A 7,225-nucleotide genomic window follows, 5' to 3' on the forward strand; every position below is an offset into this window, starting at 1 on the left:
TCTACCCAAAACATTTTTCTAGAACAAGGATAAACCACAAGAAAGGACATAAGTATTTTAAAACATAAAATTTTAATATTACAAGAGGATTTTGGTATATTTATTTGGCAATAAATGTAATCATGAGGGCATCAGAGGATGAGATCGTTGATGGCATCACTGATGTAATGGACAGGAACTTGGGCAAACTTCAGGAGATGACAAGGGACAGGGAGGTCTGGCATGTTGCAATCCATGGGGTTGCAAAGAGTCAGACATGAGTGGGTGACTGAACAACAAAATGTTATAATAGTAATACAGAGTACTAGGTATTTTATCTGTATATGTTGATACGAATATAGTGCTCATCATTCTGCAACCTTTTCTTTACAATTGGCAGTATCCCTTAAATACCCCTCTAATCTCAGTGCATATAAATATGAATAATTCAGAAGAGAAGATACTCAATATTTAACTTAGTGATTATTATTATTATTATAATGAATATTTAATTTTTAAATTTGTTTTCTATTATAGGCTGTTGCTTTACATTGATCAATTGCTTTCCCCAGAGGTAATCCCAATTTAAATTTCCTTTATAGAAGTTCAGCTGTGCACGCAGTGCACTGCTGTTGGCAGTGGCAGGTGGGAAATGGAAGACTACTTGGTCTCCATCTTTGGCACTAAGAAAGACAAAGTAAACTGTTCATTTTGTTTCAAAATTAGAATATATCCTCATGGAAAGAGATGAACTCAGTCATGCAATAAATTTACCAGACCACTCTCTGCTTGAACATGTACCATAACCTTCAAAGCTCTTCATTGCCTGGTGACAGTTTGTATTATGCTATGAGTGATGTCAAAAGGTAAGTACATTATGATGAATTTTTTGAGGAGGGTTTTACAGAAACAGAAAGTAGAACTAAGTTGAAGAAAAGAACATCTGTGATAAACTTGGAGATCACCAAATGTAAATGTGTATGTCAAGTTTCATCCAGAATAAGATACAAAAAAGGCTGTGATTGACTTGAATAACTGTTGGTTTAACATACAGTGCATGCAGGCTGAGCTCTCCCCTGGGACAGAGAAACCTGCTACCACCAGTATGAAAAGAGAGTGTGTAGTGCAGGAGAAGGCTTTTGCAACTTCATGCATTTGAAGCCCATTTCTAGAGAACTGTGGTGACATCATCATAAGAAACATAGATGGAGGTCAAGGTCTATGTGTGGGGACTAGAGTGCCTACAGAAGGTGGTGGAGAGACCATGAAAGATGTGGGCAATTCTAAGCCATACCATTTTTACTGTATGTCTGCTAGAAAGTGTAGTTGATTGAACAAACTGGTTCATAATGGTAATTTTTTTAAACAGCAACAACAAAATCAATAAAGATGGATTTCTGAATAAAATTTTTAGTGGTGTAGTAAAAAAATAAACAATTCTCATCACAAGTTTTGAAGCTGACCATCTCATATAATGTTGGTTATCATTTTAATATTGATTTTTAAAGTTTAAACCAATATTGAAAATCTATTAATGGCATTTATATTTCTTTTACTAGTTATTTATTGTCTGTTTATATTTTTAACCACAAAATAATATTTTAATATATCAGTAGGATTGTTTGGTTCTGGCCCCTAAAATGGAAAGAATTGAGCCTATATATTGGAGATGAATAGTGCTATCTGCTGAGTTGTAACTAGGAAAGGCAGAGACTAACAGACAGTTTATATTTGTAATGCATAAAGACTATAAAATGAATAACTATGAAATTAGGGATAGAATTAGATGAGGAGATTACAAAAGCCAGAAACAAGCAGTTCAAAATGACTGAGGAATCGATCTCATGTATTAGAAATATAATAAATAAGCTTAGAAAAGTATGTTGGAGCCATATATTGTGGAGAACCATGGATTTCAGTTTGAAGAGTCTGTGTTGTTTTTGTTTCTCTCTAAGTAGAAAGAAACTTGTTAGAAACTCCATTAGAACTGTGCTATAGTAAAATTAATCTCCCCACTCCTGAGTTAGTACAGAAAGATTCTGGAGTCAGGAAAGCAAATTGAATCTACTTGCTCACAAAAAGTAAAAACAAACCTGAAATGGTAGAAATACAAGACTTGTTAATTCAGCAACTGATCTGATGTGGGAAGAGGAGTGGGGAGTAACAAGAAAAGGTTAAAAAAATATATAAAGGTTGATGTGAGAGGAATGCAGGTAATGACAATAGGATATATTATTGATTTTAACTGAAAACTTGCAGCAAAACAAAGTAGTTAAGAACAAAGACCCTAGTGCTAGATTTTCCTGTTCAAATCCTGGCTCTACTGTTTACCAGCTGTATGACTATTGGCAGTCATTGAAACTTTCTGTGCCTCAGTTTCCTTATCTATGAAATGGGAATGATGTTAAAAACATTACCTACTTCAAAAGGTTGTTCTCAGAATAATGCCTTATTTTCTGTAAAATGCTTAGAACAATCCCTGAAAATTTATCATTATTTACTAGTGTTAAAAAAACACAAAATTTAATTAAGTAAATGTGAAGATCTAATTGGCTTTATTCAATAATTCATGCACTGGGCAGCTTCTCTTCTAGGAAATGGAAAAGAGTTCTGAGAAAAAATGGGAAATTCTTATAGGCAAAAGGAAAAGCTATTAACAAAATTTTAAAAAATGTACTTTTTTGCTAAGACATCTTTTATTGAGGGAAAGGAAAGCAAGGGATTTACCATGCAGAATACATTTTCTTCCTCTGCGGGGTGGAGAGGCACAAGACAAATGACCTTACTGGTGCATGACAGAAAATTCCAGACTGGCCCATTAAGATTGCATTTAATCTGCAATTAGATCAAGTATTAAATCTAGTTTTGGTATCATCGGCTTTAGCACACATGATGCCATTGGAAGCCTGTGGTTTTCTTATAACACTATTTTTTTAAAGATGATGTGTTAAGTTCTGGATTTGTTAAGTTTATTAATAATCTATCTAAGTACTGAGAGGACTTCCCTAGTAGCTCAACTGGTAAGGAATCCACCTGCAATGCAGGGGATCCCAGTTCGATTCCTAGGTCGGGAAGATCTGCTGGTGAAGGAATACGCTACCCACTCCAGTATTCTGGCCTGGAGAATTCCATGGACTGTATAGTTCATGGGGTCACAAAAAGTTGGACACAAATGAGCGACTTTCACTTTCAAATACTGAGAAGCAGTGGAATCATTGTGAGGTCAATTTCATAGGTATAACTGAAACTCTCTGGGGGTAATAGAATAAACCTAAACAAAGAAAGAAAAAAAAAAAGTAAAGAGGGACTAGGGTAAATTGGGAGAATATCTAACTTTAAGATGTGGGGAACCATGGGAAAGGAGTCAGCTAAAGATATAGGAAAATATCAATAAGATTGGTAAGAGAACTAATAAGGTTGGTGAATGCTTAGAAAAAGAAGACAAAAGTTTGACAGGAAATGATTGGTCAACAGTTTGAATGGCTTCAAAGAGTCTGGACTTTTTTACTTGATATTATGGAGGTTTTAAGAGTTTCTATCCACGTGGAAGAATCTCCTCTGGAGACCTGATTCAATCATTTTAAACTGGGTTCCCTTTTAAATGAATTCCACTGTGAAGACAGGTTTTTTTTTTTCTCTACTGAAGGTTAGAAAGAGCAACTGATATGATCTGTATTTGCTTAGAAACAGTGGGAAAGAAATAAAGCCACCCTTGAATTATTTAGATTATTAAAAAAAAAAAGTTGTGATGTACTTGCATTGAAAATGGCTCTCCAAGTTAAGAGACATTTCATGCCTCCTCTTGGTCCTGGGAAATAGATTGCCATTAGAATGTACTTAGAGAGTTACCAGAATAGATGACAGATGCAAACATAAAAGTTAAGGGGAAAGATTGAAATAAAACTTTTGCCAAAAGAATTCAATTAAAAGGTCAGTTCCTTCAGGTCTAACTTTTTGAAAGTTTCCTTCTGTAGTCTGGCATGAGCTTGGGAGTGGGTAAATTCAGGCACGATACTTAGTGTAGGAAATTCTTAGTATAAACAAGTTCATTAAAATTTCAGGGGCCTTTAACACCTCAGTAACAGTCTGCCCGAAGGGTAACATTTATTGTTTTGAACTGCCAACATCTTGCTTTTATGGGACACATTTATATGCTAAATTGCCTATTATGTTAAGCTGTAAGTTCCCATTTAGCAGCATCAGAAATAAGATCTGACTATAAATGTTTGTATTTTATTAGTGTAATGCCAGACTTCCTAATAGCTCAAAATTCTTAAAGGCTGAAATTCATTGCACCTCCTTCAGAAGGTGCTTGCCTAAAATAATTTGTTATAAATACTACATTTGCATAGACTTGAAGTTTTCAGACTTGGATTGTCAGGAAAAGCAGAAAAAAAAATACTTCATTTGATTTTACCCTTAAGCAAACCATAAGTGACACATTTAAGCAATTATATGAAGAAAATAAAAGTACAAGATAACTAATGACTATTCTTTTCTTAATGATTTCAGCATAAATTAGCAGGAAACTCCAGGGAAATGGATGTTTAGTAATGATACAGTATTATAAATATTCTCACATATAACATGGAGTTGCCAGGAATTTGTATGGTGTGTGAGAGAGTTCACTTGACTCTATTGACCATGATTCAATATTATAATATATTTAACACAGGACCTTCAAGATGCCAAACCTCAATTTGACGTAGTGAGGATAAAAAGTATTGGATAAGGGCACAGATCGAAAAGGAAATTGAAAAAAAAAAAAAAGCCTACTCAGAAAAAGACTTTCTAAACTGGTGGAAAGCAGAGATTAAAAATATGTTTCATTTGGGAAATTTCATGCCACCCTCCCTTTTCCCCTATTTTTAGAATCTTTTTCTCCTAGACTTGATAAACATTGGAATCAAAACACAAGGAGAACACTAGGTTTATAAATCAAGTCACATAAATGTTAATGCATAGTTTGCAGGATTGTATAATTATAAAGGATTTTATTCCCTTTGAAAACTCATGAATGATTTTTTTTTTCTCCTTAGTTTTGAAAGAATTAGATATGTAAGGGAAATTAAATAAAGTAAAACAAATTTGTCGGGTAGTTACTATAGTATGTATACTTCCCTGGTGGCTCAATGGTAAAGAATTCACCAGCCAATACAGGAGATTTGAGTTCAATCCCTGGGTCGGGAAGATCCCCTGGAGAAGGAAAGGACAACCCATTCAAGTATTATTGCCTGGAGGATCCCATGGTTGGAGGAGCCTGGTGAGCTACAGTCCATGGGATTGCAAAGAGTCAGACAAAACTGAGTGACTAATACTATTATAGTATGTATCAGATACTATGTCAATTTGTATTAAGCAGATTGATTACCACTTTAGCATGATTTTATCCCCTTTCATTTTGTCACAGCTTTTTTTTCCCCTTTTTTGAAGCATAATTCCTTACAGATTTGTCTTGCTTTCTGTCAAGAATCGACATGAATCAGCCATAGATATACATATATCCCCTCCCTCTTGAACCTCCCTCCCAACACCCACCTCATCCCATCCCTCTAGATTGTTACAGAGTCTTTGTTTGAGTTCCCTGACTCATACAGAAAATTTCCATTGGCTATCTATTTTACACATGATATTGTAAGTTTCCATGTTACTTCCTCCATACCTCTCACCCTCTCTTTCCTCCCCTCCCCGCCGTGTCCGTAAGTTCGTTCTCTATGTCTGTTTCTCCATTGCTACCCTCCTAATAAATTAATCTTTCTAGATTCCATATATATGTGTTAGTATACCTTATTTATCTTTCTCTTTATGACTTACTTCACTCTATAATAGGCTCTAGGTTCATCCACATCATTAGAACTGACTCAAATGTGTTCTTTTTATGGCTAAGAAGTATTCCATTGCGTATATGTACCACAACTTCTTTATCCATTCATCTAGGTTGCTTCCATGTTCTATCTATTGTAAATAGTGCTGCAATGAACATTGGGGTACATGTGTCTTTTTCATGTTTGGTTTCCTCAAGGTGTATGCCTACTAGTGGGATTGCTGGGTCATTGCTGGTGGTTTTATTCCCAGTTTTTAAAGGACTCTCCACAACTCTTCCATAGTGACTGCATGAATTTACATTCCCACCAACAATGCAAGAGGGCCCCCTTTTTTCCACACCCTCTCTAGCATTTATTCTTTGTAGTTTTTTTTTTTTTTTTTTTTTTTTTTTTTATGTTGGCCATTCTGACTGGTGTGAGGTGGTATCTCATTGTAGTTTTAATTTGCATTTCACTAATAATAAGTAATGTTGAGCATCTTTTCAGGTGCTTCTTAGCTATCACAACTTTTTTTATTTAGGTAGGTTTAACACTACACCTACTCCCAGCAATAGAATATAATTTATTTTTTGTCAATTATTTTGCTATATTTGATCAATGTTGGCACATGGCAGAGAACGTCTCATCAGTGGGAAGTCTAGGACTTTTGTTAAATATTTTGAAGAAACATGCTCCTTTCTTTCTCCTTGATGAGAATAAGAAAGTATGTAAATATGGGGATTGCTGTCAGCCATTCAGCTATGAGGGGTGTCAGCCCCAAAATAAAGTCAACATGTGAGAAGGGAAGAGCCAAGATAATTTTAGAAAAACATAACTGCAATCTTCAGGCATTGATCTCAGGTGGCCTTGGACTGCAAAGGCTTGAAGTATGACTTGAGTTCCCAAGCAGAGATTGAGGTTGGGGAATGGTGATGAGAACACCAAATCCTAGCCACGAGACCAGTGGTCAGTGACAAAGGCCCTGGCTCTATGGCTTTCCAGAAAAGAATTCCCACAAAGACAGAAATAGAGAAACAAGTAAAGTCTTCATTAAGAGAAAAAGAGTATATTACTTGTGGACAGTCACACAAGCAGACTCAAGACAGAGAGAGAGATCCGCACCCTCATGGTAGTTTAAATCACTTACATGGGTTCCAGGTTTCCTTTAGCCAATCATTTTGAATTGACTGGTTCTGAGTCCATGTTTAGTATATCTCAGGATCCTCCCATGTGTGCACAAGCATCTTTTCGCCAAGATGCATTCCAGAGAAGAGGCTTATGGGTAGGCTGACATCACTTACTATAAGGTGGTATGTGTGTGTAAAGTTGCTCAGTCCTATTTGACTCTTTGCAACCCCATAGGCTGTATCATGTCAGGCCTCTCTGTCACGGAATTTTCCAGGCAATGTTACTGGAGTGGATAGCCATTCCTTCTCCAGGGG

At 35.8% G+C, this 7,225-nt stretch overlaps 1 pseudogene; it reads left to right on the forward strand.

Annotated features, from left to right (window-relative positions):
- Nucleotides 1–631: 631 nt before the first annotated feature.
- On the forward strand, nt 632–1,215 carry LOC110151674 (splicing factor U2AF 35 kDa subunit-like; annotated as a pseudogene).
- Nucleotides 1,216–7,225: the final 6,010 nt, after the last annotated feature.

Source organism: Odocoileus virginianus, chromosome X (genome assembly GCF_023699985.2).
Source record: "Odocoileus virginianus isolate 20LAN1187 ecotype Illinois chromosome X, Ovbor_1.2, whole genome shotgun sequence".
NCBI lineage: Eukaryota > Metazoa > Chordata > Mammalia > Artiodactyla > Cervidae > Odocoileus > Odocoileus virginianus.